This window comes from Neopelma chrysocephalum, unplaced genomic scaffold (assembly GCF_003984885.1).
Source record: "Neopelma chrysocephalum unplaced genomic scaffold, ASM398488v2 Primary Assembly neopelma1_23, whole genome shotgun sequence".
NCBI lineage: Eukaryota > Metazoa > Chordata > Aves > Passeriformes > Pipridae > Neopelma > Neopelma chrysocephalum.
The window spans coordinates 2,485,715-2,502,332 of NW_020897691.1; the positions used below are offsets into that span (position 1 = coordinate 2,485,715).

The 16,618-nt window shown below is 38.4% G+C and overlaps 1 protein-coding gene across 2 annotated transcripts in view; it reads left to right on the forward strand.

Annotated features, from left to right (window-relative positions):
- GREM2 (gremlin 2, DAN family BMP antagonist) overlaps positions 1-16,618 on the forward strand; it is a 41,137-nt gene that overhangs the window by 12,048 nt on the left and 12,471 nt on the right. The window contains exon 1 of one of the 2 annotated variants that reach the window (XM_027684531.1): positions 10,010-10,267. The exons of the other annotated variant lie outside the window; for it this stretch is intronic. The gene's annotated coding sequence lies outside the window, so the exon portion shown is untranslated. Of the gene's footprint in view, positions 1-10,009; positions 10,268-16,618 lie in introns of those variants that run through there. 2 annotated transcript variants of the gene reach the window in all.

Below are 16,618 nucleotides of genomic sequence, written 5' to 3' on the forward strand. Positions count from 1 at the left end.
TTCAACAAGTGTTTGGGACGTTTTTAACCAGCTTGAGGATTTTCTTTAATTCTTTGCAAACTATTCTGCTCACTCATTCACTGTTTTTTAAAGTATTTGTTCGTGGAAATTCAACACAATTCCTAAGAAATACTTACTAGATGCATCTTTACTGTAATATATCTGGCTGTAAGACAACAATCTCTTAAGATATAATCTTTTTCTTAACTTGCTGTTGTTAAGGCTTTTCATTAAGAAGTCAAGTGGGATTTATTCCTTCGTAAACGTCCTTGGTTAGCATATGTGAGCAAACTCATGTCTAACCACTAATAGATTTTATGTTGTGTAACCTTTACAAGTATTCATTGCATGTTAACTCTTGACAGATAAAATTACTTATTCACTATTGACTTACCTTTGAAGGATGATTTACTTTGTCACTATTGAGTCATCTCCATGCTATGTTGAGGCAGCAGTCTCTCTCCAGATCATCTTGTGGCATAAAACTATTGCTCTGATGCAGGGTTGTAGTTAAGAGGCCTGCAGGAGGAATGTGCAGGAGAAAAGGGAGAAAGACAAATGTTGGCATGGTTTTGAATCTGTGCTGAAGACAGCAGTCACCAGTGTCTGCAAAGAGAAGGGTTGTGCATTCGTAGATTTTGCTTGCTCCTTTTCATTGGGCAGCTCTGGACACAGTAGGGATGTGGGGAGAGGAACACGATATATTTAGCCATTTTTTTCTTTCACTGTTTTTGCTCATAGGATTGCATTATTTTACCACACACACACAAAAAAAAGTCAGGAATCAAGAACCACAGTGACATTGCCCCTCTGTCTCGGTCACCTTCTCATATCAGATTAACCTTTACTTAAAATATACCTGTTAGCCCAACCTTGGATATATATATGACTTGCAATAAAACCTTGATTCATGCATAAATTAATGAAAGGAGCATTTTGCTTTTGTTCTGGAAATTTCAGCACAATCTCCGAGTACCTTAAGAAGAATCTAAATGTATCTGGCCCCTCTGGCACTGCTTAGATATGTGGAGGGTAAAAGTAGCCTTTGCCTTCTTTCCTTTCACCTATTTTCACTATGCAGAAGACTGGCCTGTTATGAAGGTCAAAGGAATTCTACAAATAACAATGCCTAGAGTGCTAGTTTGTGAACATGGAACCCTAAACTTTTTGTTTATTGTTGGGCAAGTATCGTTAAACCTTTTTCTTAGAGTGCTTAGAATTTCCTCTGCTTAACATTACTAAGGCTAAAAATTTTGCATAGTCCTTGCTCAGTATGTGGAGCTGTAAAGATAAATTAGCCTGACAGTCTGGATTTAATAAGACTTGCAGAGAAGCAGGTGACTAATAGCTAAGGTAAACTGCTTTGTGGTCACCTGCCTAGGTGGCTTCCAATCAAAATGACATGCTCTGTAGACTAAGCTGCAAAGTCTAATGGAAGTGCAAGTCCTGGTTTTCCAAAGCACCTGTTTTTGAATATAAAACTGAGCAACCTAGATAATTCAGTAGGGGCAGCACTCTCAGGAGTCATAAGGAAAATTGAAGAACATAAAAATTAGATGTCTGGGTATCAGGAATTCCATAGGTGAGGCAGACAGCTGCACTCTTTGTGCTGCCAATAGGGAGAGTTTTGGGGATTAGGCTTAAAGTGTACATAAGTCAGTGTGCCAGTGTGGGAAATTATTGAATTTCAGATAATTTTGAAGAAATGAGTGTTTACAAAACCCTGCATCTTATGAGTGGAGGCTTCTGCAGAAGTGTTTGGAAAAAAGAGGGGGAAGACAAATTAAGAAATGCTGCAAGATGTTGCTTAATGCTCCCCCTTTTGGATGTATCTACTGAGATTTTCACTCTCTAAGGAGAAAGGTCCAACTGCAGGCTGGAGAGGATCACTATGAGGATTGAATGCATAGGTTAAATTGCACTCTGGAACTAAAGCTGATAAGGTCCTCGGAGCTATAAGAAGATGCAATTAGGTCCAAAGTACAGCTAGACACATTTTACCCCCTTTCCTTATATAGGGAATGGTCCCTGGTTGCCAGAATGTCATAGTTCAGAGCTGGTGAGCCTTTCAGGGGCCATTGGGATTTCACAGATGCTTTTGAGGATCACTGAACATGATTTTACTTCAAGGTGAGGAAGTCCTTTATAACAACCAATTTTAAAAGTCCAAAGTTCATTTGGGAGTTGTGCACACAAAGGAACACAGATACTGAATTCTTCACTGATACTGTATTAGCCTTGCATGAGGAGAGATTAGGATCAGCCCTTCTTTGCTGAAATGATTTGCCTGGTACTGCCAACTGGCAGTAACTAGGTCCTTCCAGCCAGGAAACTACCAAACAAGACATTTGTGTTATGAAGCCAGCAAGTAATGCACACATTGTGGGAAAATTACCACTAGCTTCAGAAAAACAGTTATGTGTCACCATTACTCAAACTCATGGCTTCAGATGATCTGGTATCTCTGGTATCTTCAGACGGTCTGGTATCGCTGAAGTGCACCCTAATCAGATCTTAATCTGATTCAAGTCAGGAGTGTAAATCAATGGAGTATGGGGTGATTCCAATTACATTTACACATCTGTTGCTTTAGAATTGCATGGCAGTCATGCCATAAAGAACTCCTCATTTCTTTACATTTTTTCCCCTCAAAAAGTTGTATTACAGCTCTTTCTCCTTCTTCACTTACTTCAATATTTTACCCAAAAGGCTATTCCATTAAGTTCTTACTGGATCCCAGTATCTAAGGTCATGGAAAAGAGAACATTAAGAGAACCTGAGGTGTGTTGATACTATATTACTGTAGGCTCAAACTTCTTAGAAAGGCATATAATGGGACACTGAACCATTCTCAGATGTCCCATGTGAGCTTGTGGGGCAGCTCTGCTAATTTGCAGAAGCAAGAAAAGTTAGAAAACAGAAAGACTTGGGTTACCATCGGGTTAAAGAATTTTACTGGACTGGACGTCTTTAAAAAGAGAGAACTTGTTCAGTCTTACAGGCTTTTGAGGGATACCTTTTTAGCTATGTTTTATGGAACCTTTTCAGATACTGGTGCTCTTGTAAAGCCAAGGGCTGCTGTAGCCTAGATTAGAACTAACTAGGCTAGATTTATTTGGTGTGTCACACTAGGCAGAAAACATTCATTTATGGAGTTTTCTCTTCCCTTGTCCTTTTTTTCCTCTTTATAGCCAGATAAAGTTTAATTAATTAAAAGTCTAATACAATTTCAGATATAAAAAATAACTACAGAAGTAGCATGATACTAAGTACAAATGAAAAATAATTTAGATTGGAATTACAAGATATTCCAAGTATATAAATGTTGTTAATCGATTATTTTAAATTACTTTTTGGTAAACATTTCTTTGGTGTGATTTGTTTCTTTTTTTTTTTCATCTGTCAGCTGTCACAATAATTTGTCTGTAAGCATTTGCTGTTTCTTTTAAATTTATCAAGTATTTTTAATAGCAATACTTTTTTTGTCCACTCGAACTGTGTCAAATATCAGTGAGTCAACCTGAACACAGATCCTTGCGTGATTTAAATAACTATATATTTTAAACCTCAAGGATTTTTGTACTGATAGTCCCACAGAGTAAAATTATTATCTCTACTGATTTAAAATATTATTTTTTCTATTCACTTTAATGAAGTCAGTATTTGTCAGATTAAGCCTCTGAAATACTTTTAAATATATACTTGCAGAGAATCTGCCCACCTGTCTTTTTTTTTCCTTAGCTTAGAGAATACAGTGAAAAAGGGATGTGGAACTTTTTTTAGTAGAAAGCATTGCAGTACTGACTAGTGCATGAAGCCTTGCAGATTCTTCTCATCCTCTGCCGTACTGATCTGTTTAAGGATTCTGTCTTGTATTAAACTTCCCTTTTGTTTCAGTTCTACGGTAATTCCTTGGCAATGAGCGATGTACTTTTTATTAGGATATGGACGTATGTATACCCCCTTGATCATTGCTTTACATTGGTTTACAAGAGAGTATAAATGCAGCATTGGTTTAAAAAACATACCACAGCAACTGGCTTCTCTCAGTAATAGCAGTAAAATGGTTGCTAAATAGCAGTAAATAAATAAGAACAGTACATAATATCAATAAATAAATAATATTGGCATTGTAGGTTGCTCTTAAGTGAATGACTCTTTCCTGGCTTTTAATAACCACACACTGCAATGTTACCCCACCTCTTTAAAGTAGTCAGAAATATTAGTCTGTGTCCAGGTAAGGGAGCAGTTCCTCATAGGGAAAATGTTGAGGAGATGCCTTTATTCTCTAGGCTAATTTTAGAGTATTAACAACAATAAGTAAGTCAAATTTCAAAACTTTTTTTCAGTTTTGGTAGGATAAAGAACGCAGATGGGAAACTTGAATTCTATTCCAATGTGTGTTCAGTTTCTGTTTGAGGGCAATCTCGTTAATTTATTTGTTGTGCTCTGTGGGAAAGGGAACGTTGGACAATGGGTACAGCTTCACAGGGTATTGCTGTGCTTGTGGGACAAATACCATAGCTTTATGATAACAGCTGTTGACAAAGTATTCCACACCTGTTAATTACAGGTGTTACAAATAGAGAGGAATTAGGGCGTTTGCTGTCATGAGGACATTACAGATGTTTTGTTCTGTGCAAACCTCTCCAGTTGGCCTCAGATCTTCAAGGACCTAGTTGTTTATGGGTCTGTTCTGTCGTCCTGATACGTCTGGGTGAGAAGCCAGTCATGTGCCTCATTCAGTTTCAGAATGTGGAATTTGGCTGCTCCATCAGCTGCTGTCGCAGCAGTGGTGCTGTTGCCAGCCTTCTAGTTCAATACGTCTCTCAGTCTGTTTCCGAAGGGACTGTGAGGAAGAAGTGTGATATGGCAAAATATTTCCATCTTATCATCTACCTATCCTGTCTAATTAGGCAGTTTTGACTCCTCTACCTTGAAGTCAGTCCTCAAAGACGGTTTAAAACCGCCTCAGATTAGCCTTATGTGGAAAATGGCCTCTGTGTGTTTTATGGGTATTTCAATTTGTTTTAGGAAACCCAACATTTTCTAATGATTTATAAATTACATTCATCTTCTTCAAAAAATACGCAAGGGAATGTTTCCTCTAACTAACTGAAATTTTGGAAAAGCCAAGACATTCTGCAAAATCTTGACTTCTTTTGCCAACAGTGGAATGTTACACAAAAGTTATGTATTTTGCCTACAGCAAAAGAAGTCAAACTGAGTCTTTAATTCTGAAACCATCTGATAGTATCTGTGTTATAAACCTGGTAGGTTCACATTTAACATATTACAGTGTGTTAAACATAAGGCTGGCTTTGAGTAGTTGTTTAGTGACCCTATGGTAAAAAGAATGGTGATTTATTTCTGTGATAGCTAGAACAAAACCTAAAAGCCTAGGAAGCTGAGAAGAGAGATGATAAAAAACTAGGCAAAAAAGAAATCCTATTAAAAAGATGGTTCTTTGGAGGATAATAGTTTTTCTATATAATATATGTATGTCTGTTTACTTAAAAGGAAATTAAAGGGACTTTGAGAAGGCATCTGGTTCGCCTCCTGCTTATTAGGATCCATTTCAGCTAACGTAATCCATGGTAGAGGTGATTTTCTTTTCCTTTTCCGTCACTTTCTCCTTAGTAATTCTGATGATGAGTTTACAAACTTAGGCAAATCAATACTGCTGCCTTATTATCTGTATCATGATGCTTGCTAATAGGAATATTGTCTGAAATCTTATTTACTAACATTATTGCATTTGAATCCACAAAGAATAAAAACATATTGTTTCGCTCTTTGCTATAGCCTTTGATGCATTTTACAGCTATTAATGTCACTCCTCTGGACTTTGCTTTATTGAAGATCCCTGGTTGCTCCAATATTGCCACATTGAGTTATAGTTTCTGTGTATATAAATGTTCTTGTTTTTCTTCTTTACCTCCCCTTGAGAGGGGTTTCATGGCTTTCCTGCAGTGTGGGTACCCAGAACTAGTTCATAAGCTACTCCTTTCCATTCTATATTTGTGCACCCATGTTTTCAGGGCCAAAAATAGACTCTTGATTTGTTCTTAATGTCCTCAGCATATGATCAGTGAAGTGTGGTGGCCGTAGAAGTGATCGGGGTTTTTTTTGAGATTTAATTGTAAGTTGGATTAACTTTCTGCTTTTGGATATGTTTTTTTTTAATTTTCAGGTGTAGAGGAGTCTCTTGTCCTACCGTGGGACATGTTGTGACGTGTTACTGTGATGACCATTGTGAGACATCAATGCACAAGAAACTGTATAAAATTGGGGGAGGGGGACAGTGTATGGAAGCTGATTTAACAAAAAGCTGTCAGTGTAGTACAGAACCTAAAGCTTCTTAAGAAGAATAAACATCAGTAAGGAAATTGATTAAAAATAAGAGCTATACATTTAAGATGTCAGGCTCCTTTCCTGGTTTAAATGCCATCTGATCCAAACTGCAAACTTATTTGACTGCCGTCCAATTTCCATCTCTTAATTTTAATTACAGTTGGGTAATGCGTTTTTCTTAGTGCTTTTGACTTGCTGGTGTGCAGGGTACATTATCACACTTTTCTTCTAAGATCTGGTGACTTCAGACTTCCAGACCTGAATACAGGAAGCCAATTAAATGTTTGCTTAACTTCTACAGTGTTAGTTTAAAGATGCTCTCTTTCAATCGGAGTCCTAATTACTAAAATGATGTGAGCCCATACCTGTATGAGAGCTTAGTCCTGTCTGTTGACTATTAATTATATTACGTTTATTCTTGCATACATGCAGCTGTAGTTAAGTGGAAGACCTTAGCCCACGTGTTTCTCAAAATCATCCAGGCTTTTGGAGAATGAAGGTGCCTTTTTTCAGTAACAAGGGAGAAACTTAATGCACAGGTTCTGTGTATAAGACCTGTTCCCTTTTTATGGCTAGTCACTGTGGTGTTTGTACCCTTTGACTGGGTGGCAGAGATACAGGCTGGTGCTCCTTGGCATTGAAGCCTTCATCTGAGAAACAGTATCTGACCAAGTGAACAGGTGCTGTTCACCCGATCAGATGAGGTTTCAGCCTTCTGCTGAATGAATGCTCCTGAAAACTTAAGTTTTTCTCATTCTTGTTTGCATTCAAAATGCATTATAACTTCTTAACTTCTGACAGATCTTTTTTTTCAAGCTATGAATCAGCAGATTGGTTCTGTGTTGTGGCATGTCTGTTACCTGGAAAGAGATTGGAAAGGTATTTCCTCTGACTTCTTTTGCCAAACAAGGTTACTTGTTTATTTGTTTGTCCTGAAATTCAGTTTTGCTTAATTTTGAATTTCACTAAATGCAGGGGTACATAGCATCTTCACACAAAGAGCAAGCCACCTTGCCACAATCTTCGGGGCTAGATCCTGAATCAGTTGTGGAGAATCCAGCAAGGGTAGGTGTTAGGACAAGGAGGATGTGAGAGGTCAAATGGCTAATGGAGAAAGAGTGAAGCAGAAGGCATCAGTGTTTCATGTATCATGTAGATAATTTCTGTACAGTGTACCCAGTAGTTGTGTTTAATCACTTAAAACCTTCTTGGCGGAAGAAACCTTTACACTTAAAAGGCAGGACACTCAAAAGTCAGGCAGTAGGATAGAGAAATTAAAGAATATTTTCATGCTCCTTTTTTCATGTTTAATATTTAGTTTTGCACCACAGTTGCAGAGCGCATTTTCAAGATAAAATAAAAGATCCTCTTTTTAAGTACCCCATATTCATTGAGGACTTGAGACAAACAGTGCATACCTCTTTTGGAAATCTAGTCATAAGTAAGAACTGTAATGTTTCAGACACTTGCCAAAATCAAGTCCTTGAGTCTTTAGAGCAGAATGAGGTTCTGATGGAGAGCTGGTTGCCTCGGCACGTGCCGGTTGAAATACACCACATTTCTCATCTGGTTTCCAGCAGCCACTGTGGAGGAATACGCATCTACCATAGGGTCTGTCTCTGATGTGTCAACCTAAACAAACATATTTCAGATGCTCTTGGGCATCTGAAATGGTACTACTTATCACATTCTATATTATTATTATTATTGTTGTTGTTGTTGTTGTTGTTGTTGTTGTTGTTATTCTTTCTTCTCACTGCTTTGGTACAGACTGTACTACTAACATCAAACCACTTAGATATAAGGACCATGCATTTCTTGTAGGAAGCCAAAGCATGCAGTTCTGTCTGTCAACGCCACCTTTATCAACCACACCCTCCCAGTTACATTAGCCTCCTCCACCCTGAAACAGGTAAATTGGGTGACAGTGTTCCCAGGCCCCAGTCTGGAAGGAGTATCAGGGTGTGACGTGGCCGCTGGTTGGAGGCTGCCTGCCCATAGGTTGGCACTGGTAAGGCAGAGCAGCCCAGCACTGGCACGAGGGGGGCCCAGCAGCATCACTGATCCTGCAGGGAACACAAAAAACCTCCTTTTTGACTGGATCTGCAGACATGTCTTGCTGACTATGTGGCTGCAGATATGCCTGTGTTCTTTCTGGGAGGAAGGTGATTCCAGGAGGAGAGGGACTGTGGCTCACAGTCTAAAGGACCCAAACTGTGCCCCGGACTGAGTGACAGCGTGAGATGATTTAAGCTTTATTTCAGAGGGGCATGGGTTGCAGCCAGAAATATATCCAGCTGACATTGATTGCTGTTTCGATTATTTCCCAAGGTCAGATTCAGAGTTTTCTTTGTACCATTACTTTACCTGAAGTGGAATTGTTCTATTCTATGAGGACTATATATAACAGGAATATAAATTTGAACTCACATCCTGGAGTATTCTAATCAGAACATAAAACTGAGGGAAAGAGGCATAGATTTTAATTCTTTTGGTCTGTGATTATTTTCATTTGGACTCAAAAACCTATATAACCTATAATGATCTTCTAAATGTGTCAGGGAGGATAATAAAATTCAGGGAGTTTTAATTAGGACCTCACCCTCTGTACCACAAAGCCTAATCACATCAAAATATGGTGGATATGGTATTGTAGTTCCCTTCAGACCCAGGATTTTTTGTGTTTATTCCCTACCTAATAACCCAGCTTCAGCTGTACAGTATGGGTAGTGCCTCTCCATGCTTTCTGCATTCCCACTAACTTTTTTAGAGGGTTGTTTTGTTTTGGTTGGGTTTGGTTTTCTGAGGTTTTTTGTGGTGTTTTGTTTTTGGGGTTTTTTTTATGTGAGTCAAATTATTTCTAGTTCCTGTGGTTACTGAAACCATAAGCTTACGTTCATAAAGACGTTCATTTTGCAAGGCTGGTTACAAGAAAGATAAGTAGCATACCTCATTGGCTACATTTTTGGATGACTGGAAGGAGTTCATGCTGTTCATCTTCCACTCAGTGATGTTGGTGGGTTGTATGTGAAACACACATGACAAAGCAGGGATGACAGGGAGTTGCTGAGAGACTCTCAAGCTTTGTCTGTCTTCTGTGCGAGTGGCCGAAGACAGCATCACCACCTACCCTGTTGTACACCTCAGCACTCTGCAGAAGCACTGGTATATGGACACATAATCAATGTCACAGTCCAAAATAAAACTGGAGGCTCTGTAGGTGTGGGAACAGGTGTTTTATGGATTGCTCAGATTGATTCAAGTGATATGTATGTGCCCGTCACCTATTTGTAGTGTCTCTAAAATCTCATATCTGGTTTCTCTTAGATACTTTGCCATGGATTTGGAAAGCAGCTTTAAACAAACAACATTTTGGTTTTGAGGGGGGTGGAGAACAGTCATAGAGAGGACCTCATTATACTATCTCGATGAGGTCTTTATGTCTTTTCTACAGTTATGCTGTAAATCCACTCAGTACCTTGCATTCTTAGGCCTGTTTCTATTAGTTTAAAAGTGCCTCTCTTTCTTCCTTTCCTATTCAAGTCTGCAGTGGCATTGCATATTCTGCTTAAACTATAAACCTATACAGTTTAATAATTTAATTAACACTCTTTTTTTTTTTTTCTTTTTAGGTAAGCTTAGGAGTCCTCCCCTTCAACATTATAACAAATATGTAGATGTGGAAGTGTGCACTTGCTTTGATGTAGCTTTTTGTGTCATTCATATTAAAAAACAAATTGTTTGATTTTGAGGGTGGGAAAGAAAGAAAAAACCCCAAAAATATCCCTCTGTGTTTAATGAGCAGAATTTTGCCAAGTGTCAATTAATATTCTTCAGTCTTTGCCCTAATTAAGAGCTTTTTAGGATCCTCTGAGAAAAAGGAGTTTTGCCAAGTTAGCAGATTTTCAGACAGGTGAGCTGCTTTTAGCTTTGCCTTTGCTTGGTACATTTTTGATAGTGTTTTTCCTCATTGCTATTCCCTTTCCTTTTGTTGCTCTGACACCAGCCATATTCTTATGCTGTCCAGATTACTGATCTGATACATATGAATCTTCTCTATTATTTTATGCTGGAGAAGAATTACAGAAGCTGAAATAATCACTCAAAGCAAAAGCTGTTGTTCTGAAACTAAGTTAGGGAAAAGAGGAAGCACAGTCTTGTTTTCCTAAGCCAAATTCTTTGCTGAGCCTTCTTTCAAAATACAAGCATAAAAAATCCCATGGGGATGTGGTTATCATTGACCCAATGAGGACCATCATGCTACATGACTTGTGGCAACTGGGCCCCAAGAGTTCAGAGTTTAAACTTTTTGTTGTCTCTTCACACAACGGGAATTAAAGTTTTCAGAAGTGTTGACCAAAACTTTTTTTTCAAAGTTACTTTTTCACAGAAAGAGATATGGACATTTTTAGACTGGAAATACCTGAAGGTCCTAGTTTGATTTATGCATTTTTAGAGCTTTCCCATTACCGAGACAAAAATATATTTCATATTAACTCTGTGAAATGGCTTCTTGGCTTTTTAATGTTTAATAATTTTACATTGAAAGTATCTTAAAACCAATTTTTGCTCACTTCTTTAAAGGGAAAATAAGGAAAAATTCAGAGTCAACTACATGGCTATAATCAATTACAATGGGACTCAGCAAGCAGCGGAGATGGCATTTGGTTGCTGAGCCATTACAAGCACTTTACCAAAACCTTCAGCTGATCAATCTCTCTTGCTGCTTCAGTATGATATATATAATTTCTTGAAACAGCACTAAGTGGTTAGGATTAGAAAAATGGTGTAAACTGTAATGTATATGTTCTCTGACTACTTTGTAATAAGAGAAAAGAAACCAACCCAAACCCTGAATGAACAATCTTTTTGATCACTTGCTCCCCCTCTTCACAATCAGTCTTGCATTTAGTGTTCACATATGGAGATGTTAGCTGGTATCTCACATCGTAGTCATGTCAAAAGGGAAGCTCCTGGCCACTTCACTTGGAAAATTTATTACTCCAATCAAACACTGACATGAAGTGGAGTTTCGGTATATTCTTCTGTGTAGAAGCACGAGGTCACTCAAGATTACCAAAAGTGTCATCTCTCTCCTCTGGATTCAAGAAAGAGCCGCCTAAGGTAGAGCTGGGGAAGAGCCCTTGAACAGATATGGAAGAGAAATGGAGCTTGTGATCTCACGCTGAAACTTATAGCTAGATGTTGGCTAACTCTTTCCAAGATACTTCCCTGACCTTTCTGAGATTAGCTTTCTGAAAGAGCCAAAGAGAAGAATCTTTGGATTCCCTTTTACTTATTGTCTACTTCTGCTGAGCTTGAAATCGTCATAATGGAAAAATACTCAAACCTGAGTTGTGGTGACACAGTTTTAATGGCTTATGGCCAAACCCTGTAAAAACCCAAGGTCAGAATAAGCTAATAAAGAGCCTCCAGGTGCAGTTTATCTTCTGCTTGTGTTTGAGTAAAGAGGGTACCCAGTTACTATGAGCCAAAAAAATAACCCCTAAGCCAAGAAGTAGAAAAATTGGAATCCTTCCCCTCTGATGCTGTGAAATTATAAATGCAACTGAGGTGACAAGGATAGAAGCGGCCCTGAACTATCTACAGAAGGGGAGTTTTGGCACTTTTCTGTGTATGTGTGAGCAGAAAGGGTTGGTGATTGCCCCTGTGGGCTTCCTTTCTTCTTCTTTTGTCATAGGGGAAGTTCTTCCCTGATGTTGTTAAGAAATGTGTGAACTCATTCCATTCCACAGGGCACCTATATGATGTCTGATTCCTTGTAACTTTTCTTGCTGGGTATTAAAATTGGATCTTCCCACATGACTCAAAAGGCTGAACTTTCAAATCCAAGTCTGTTCATCTGTTCATCATGCATCGCTCCATTTCCCAAGTTCTGTATTTGACTGACAGCTCAGTTCTGAGACTTCATCCAGCTCCACAGCTTCAACCATTGTCAAAACTGCCAAATGAAGGTCTCACCTACCAAATAGTGAGGAGTAACTCTGTTACTAGCTTTGCCTCTGGTTTACTAGTCTATCAGCACACTACTGAATCTCCTTTCATCCTACGAAGGGAGTCTGAAGAAAACAGCTTGTGTGTATTTTTAATTACGTGTTTGTTCAGCCCTCTGAGGATGTCAGGAGCTGTGAACAGCAAATGCCAAGTGATTGCCAGGAAGAAAGCTGCTGACTGCAGTGCATCATAGACAGAACCCTTCTGTGTAACTGCCACTGCCTTGCCATGCACATACCAATGATATCTGATTTTGATTATAGTCTCTCCTCTGATGATAGTGCTGTCTCGGGTTCTCCTGGAGACAAAGTCTTGATCAAGTGAAAACATAAGCAATGGTGTAGTCACTGACAAAGTCAGTCAGTCTCCCCCAGATTCCAGTCTATTGACTCTTCTTTCTTCCTCATTTGGAGTGAACTGAAAGGCTAACGATCTTCCTTTAAATGAGCATAACTTGCTGTGTTATGTTAGTCTAGACAAAGGAAATCAAATTAATTAGCCGAAAGACTGCAAATGTGCTGTGTAGGAGGACCTGTCATTAAAGTACCTCATTCAGACTCCTGTGGCTTGCTGTGTATTCAGAATGATAGCTCTGGTCTTCCTCTCAGCAGAAGAAAAATAGAATAATAGTAGGCTTCAATTAGAGACAGAACTATAATTCAGTCATGAGCAAGGAGAGAGGGAGGTGAGTAGGAAGATGGCTGCTCTGCAAAGCCTAAGTCATAAAATATAAGATCCCAATTTACACATGGCAACAGATCTTTTATGATTGAATTACATCCTTCATATTCAATAATGGGCCAAGTCTGTAAACCAGAATACAGACAGAGCAAATATTTACATTCTTTGGGTAATGATGGAGGGAGGATCACTGATCTGAACATGAATCAAAGCCACAAGAACATAGATGTGGGACAGCCAGGTGTTACTATCAGTGTGAAGTCGTAGGTATAGAGTAAATTTCCAGTATTTTTATGTGAAATTTCCTGTGCTACAAGTCATCCTGCAACATTTCACTGAAAATTCATCTTTTAGTTACTTTTAGTTAAGTGATACACACTGCCAATAACAGTGCATAAAGGGTTATTTGCCCATTCATTCTGTGTGCTATACATTTTCTAATATACCTAGAAAGTGATATTAACGTGTGTAGGTATTTGGCATTTTATGTTCATAGTGCATATCTAATTAAAATTTTATTTGTATTCCTGACTTTATGACACTCATAAGTTCTGTACTTCTGTTGAGCTGCTATGATTTATTTGGGTTCATTTGATAACTATGACAGTCATAAACATTACTGTCAGTTTGGAAATATCAATAGACATGTAGTGAAATAAATGAAAATTCCTTTTTTTAATCTTACAAAACAACTTGAAAACAAGGGTCAAAATAGTTCCAAACTGAAGAACTTGCATCAAGACATCAACTGATGCATGTACAAGAGTATCCAGGAAGCCATGTAACTCTGAAGGTTTTGAACTCCAAATGTCATCTTTGTTTATAGGCTTGCAGAAACACAGAAAAAAATCCATCAGGGCATGCATTTACTGCACTTTTCAGCCCTCACAGGTTTGAATTGCATTTCAGTTGCATACATGAATTTTTTCATACAAGAGCTTGAGTGAACAGGCTTCCTTTCAGACCAAAGCCCACAGCTGAGTCGAACATTTGAAACAAAAGTAATTAAACAGGGATTCTGATGGGCCATTAGTTAATCCAGAAAAAGTAACTGCAAAAGTGAGCCAAGCAGAAACCTCATTCTTAGGGAAAGAATAAAACATCTTGTAATTCTCCAAGTAAGTTTATGAACAAAAACATTACAGGATCAATCCAAGGTTAATACCATGCACAGAGTGCAGCAGTGATTTGTTACTGCCTGGCTTCCATTGATACATGGTGCAGCACAAATAAGTTTTTAGCTTTTGGACCAGCTTACACCTGGGGCAAGAGACTGTATTAAAAACTTTGAGTTGACCCACCATTGTTTCAAGGTGTCTTGTATTGCATGTGAACATTAGAGCTCATGAACTCTGATTGTCTATGGGTGTGCAAAATGTGCCAGTCCATCACAGTAACCCTAAACATCCTCTTTACTGCTCACACATCCTGTGATTCTATACTGTGATATAATTGACTTGTTTCCCCTTGTCCCCTTCCCTGAAATATTTTTCATACCTCCCTGTGTACCCTAGGAGTTTCAAACCTGCCTTGCTGTCCAACCTGTTTGAAATTTGGCAGAGGAAAAAAAATTTATTGTGAGGAGGTGTTGTATGTGCGTCTTGTTAACCAAAGGAAAAAAGGATGAGAGAATTTCCTAGATTTATCCTCACTGAGGAGAAAAAAGTGCTTTGCTGTGAATAATTCTGGTAAGGCACTTCGTTACATTTTTGCATGGTGTAGAGCTGGTTGCAGCTAACAGGCTGAATGGGGTCAATTCTTGTGTTATTTGCTCATTAGCATAGGTCTTCTGCACTCTGTCCCCAGAACTGCTGTGAGTTTTAGTCAGGAGGACTGATGCTTTGGCAGGTAAATTTAAGCAGAGGTAAATCTAAATGAAAAATGTTCAAAGGAATAAATATATGCAATTTTTAGGACAACTTTATGAAAATACAGCTGGAACAGCTCTTACAAGGGACATATTGGAAAATAGTGGGGATACATAGCTGAAATTTTGTGTGTATGGGGATTTTCCTACTGCCTAATAGAAAGACTAGCCTGCGGGATATTGTGATAAGAGCAATTCTTATTTGAACCATCTGTGTTTTTCAGCTCTATAAATAGGATATTGGCTTACAGAAGTTCATAATATGAATACTAGACCATCAATAACATTTTAGATTTTTCAAACAGGAACATGACCATTTCAGTCATAATGTGTTGACTGAGGACAGCATCTTGAATCGAGAGTCTGAAAGAATACAACTATCTGAATCTACCAGAAAATCTGGAAAATTTAAATGTTACTTCTCTGCTGATTAACCTAGTGTTTATTATATGCAAGATTACAGGCCACCCATTGATTTTTAGAAGTAATGGCATTTTTCTGACCATTAAGAGAAGCAAGCGGAAATTCTTTTGAGCACTTCAGAAATCTCAGTTTTGTTCTAGAATAGAACTCATCCAAATGCCCTCTTTTTGGAGAGGTGTAAGGACAGTAATGAATATATATTGAAGATTAATGATCTTCTCTCTTACTGTGGGCCATATGAGCTGTGTGTTCTAGAAGCAGTGTGTTGTTTGAAGCTACAAGCCATAAAGCTCCTAACTCCATCTCTGTTCTATCAAAACTCAGGGAAACTATATTGGAAATTTTCATATGAACCAATTTTCATTTACAAAAGTATAATTTTTTAAAGAAAAGCTTGCCAGAGGGTAACAAATCCATATTGCTTAGCAAAAAGAAGAGCATTGGTGCCATGCCGTGCAGTTGAAAGATGTTGGAAATGGTTCATTCTCAGTCAATTTCTGACCTCCAGTAACTCACTTCCCCTCTGAGCTCAGTTCTGGTCCTGCCATATGTTGATCACCGAGTCAGTCTACAAACATTTAAAGTTGTCTTGCTCAGTCAGGCACTGGTCTTGGATTGAGATTTCTATGTTCTGTTGTAATGCAAACAACAAAAATATAATGGAGACTACTCATTGCAAAATAGTCTTTTGTAGTATCGATTCTCCAGTGAGGAAGCAATGAAATGAGCTATTGTATTTAAATGCTGAACTTTCCCCATTCTTGTGTTGACTGTCCTCCTTTCCAACAGGCTGAGGGATGGTCACAAATGAAGACATTTGCTCAAGTGACCGCTTCCCTTCAGATTTAGTTTTTAGTTTCCCAAGGGCAGAATCTGCTGTTTTCTCCTAAATGAAATGCTCCCAAATGGGAGTGTACCAGCTGCCTTCTGCACAGAGGAATAAAATTAAATGTAGGCTGGTTTTGCTTGCTGGACAAAATGTTCATGTGCAAACAGAACTGACTTGCCTATTTGGGGCTCTCTATCTCGTGCTTAAAAGCTGAACAACACTAAGAAGAAGAACAAGTATCTTTTGAACTTAGTTCCCTCTTGCTGAGAGACATTTTTGAGATGCATAGCAGAGTTATAGGTGCTTTCCAAAAAAGCTCTTCTCCTTGTATCCAAGGAGTTTTATTTATTCCTTCCACCCCCTGACTGTAGCATTCTTCAAAACCAGGTTGGGAGAAAGAAAATCAACCTCATGGACAGCTAACAGAAATCTGGTTTTATTTTGTGGGT